Source organism: Setaria italica, chromosome IX (assembly GCF_000263155.2).
Source record: "Setaria italica strain Yugu1 chromosome IX, Setaria_italica_v2.0, whole genome shotgun sequence".
NCBI classification, from domain to species: Eukaryota; Viridiplantae; Streptophyta; class Magnoliopsida; order Poales; family Poaceae; genus Setaria; species Setaria italica.
Window position 1 is genome coordinate 40934271 of NC_028458.1, and position 2014 is coordinate 40936284.

The window sequence follows — 2014 nt, forward strand, 5'->3', positions numbered from 1 at the left end:
CATCATACTCTAAATTCATGGCATGTTTCCAATGTTTATCATGCAAAGCTTTTTTTAAAAATTTTGAGGCTCTCCACTTGAAGCGTCCCCACATAAGTAGAGACTAAATATGATACAATTATCAGTCCCAGGAGGTTGATAGCACATTTATTCGACAGATAATTCAGTTACCGTACAACTCCCGAGGGAGTGGGCGTGAAAGCCACGCAGCGATAAGAAGTAAATAAAGAACAACGGCTAACCAAGCGACTGCCAAAAGATAGCACTCGGGACTACACGGCAGCAGCAGCATCTTGGAAAGGCCAACACCACAGGCAGCGTTGGGTGCGGACACAACCTCTACTCAAGGTCTTCGGCGATGAAGTCCGGGTCTTCCTCTGTAGCAACGAAACAAGGGTGAGTACAAACGTACTCAACAAGTCCAACCCCATCCACGGAGGGGGATACAAGCAAGTATATGCACAGATCACAACAAGGATAGGCTAGAGTTTATTGGCGGTAAAGCTAAATTTTCAACACATGCATAGGCTCGTTTTCAAATAAATTTTCGTAAAACTTTTCTTTAGTAACCGAGCAAGGGGTGGGGTTGATCCTACACAAAGGATCCAAGTTTTTATCGCTATCGGACTCCTCGTCCGCCATAGCGCACGGCACCACTGCCGGACTCTTCCAAAAATCCAACACACACACACACACGTGACATCCATGCCCAAGTACTAGTTATGTGACCAAGCCGTAACTCGTCCAATGCCAAGGACACGGCTACCCGGATAGGTTTTTACTCTGCAGAGGTTGTACACTTTTCCCACAAGTAGGGTACCGTAGTGGGATCACCTTAGTACCGGTGCGGATCCTAACAAAGCCATTACCCACCTTAGCTAAGACTGGCTAGCCCTCGCGGAAGCACCCAAGGGGTTCACGGCTCGTCCACGAGACCGTAACCGGGACCTAAGTCACCAAGATCTTACTCCTTTTCCATGGGCTCCCGTTGCTCACCAGCACCCCTGAGGACTAACAATTCAGCTAGTGGGATTTATGCTAAGCCGTTGCCCATACAACGGTCGAGTGGTTGCACGATGGTGGAATTAGGCAAGATGACACATCAACTCGGTCCTTAATCACGACAAGATGGATATCTCCCGACATTGCTCAACCACCAAGGTACGAGCACAACATTCTGGCATCCCACACAAGGAATACCCATCCATCCTGTCTACACATCCTTTTCCCTTGAATCCAAAAGCCATTTTTCTCACTTGAACACACACACACATTTATTTCCCGAATACACCATTGTAATAATGATTGCAGTTAAGTAGTAATTCCCTAAGCATTCTAGCGGTGGTTATCGACCAAATAGAGCGAATCATATTTAGGGACAACCATAGGATAACAAGGAATGTTCATAACAATCAAGGGGTGGCTATCCAACCATGTCTTACGATGAAATAATATGCATTTTGGTAAGACAGGCCAATGGGTTGTGTTTGAAAAACTAGGTATTAAATATGCATCAAAGGGTGAGATTGGACTTGCCGTCTTCAAAGCCTTCCGGGAGTTCCGGCTCGCGGTACTGGTCCTCGGGCTTGGGCTCGCGGTCAAACTCCTCCTCGGGCTCCTCCTCGGGTAATCCGCGATCTACGGCACACACAAACAGGCACACAAATAAATAAAAGAAAGATCGGTTTTTAACCGTGAGCTCCGAACAGAAAACGTGAACGGAAAATAGGTAGAAGGATTATTTTTGGGAAATTTGGATATGGATCGGCGAAAATATTTCGAAGGATGACGTGGTGAAATTTGGGATTAATTGGAGGAAGTTTGGCGCATGAAATGACGGGTTAAACATGGATTAGGGCTTAAATAGGAGGTTTAGGACTGTTTTGTACTAAACCAGGGACCTATTTGTAAATACTTTTGGGGGTGGAGGGGCTTATCTGCGAATAGGTTTATGAGAGTGGTGGAAGGACTTGTGTGTAATTTGGAAAAAAGTTAGGGGTCAGATCCTAAAATC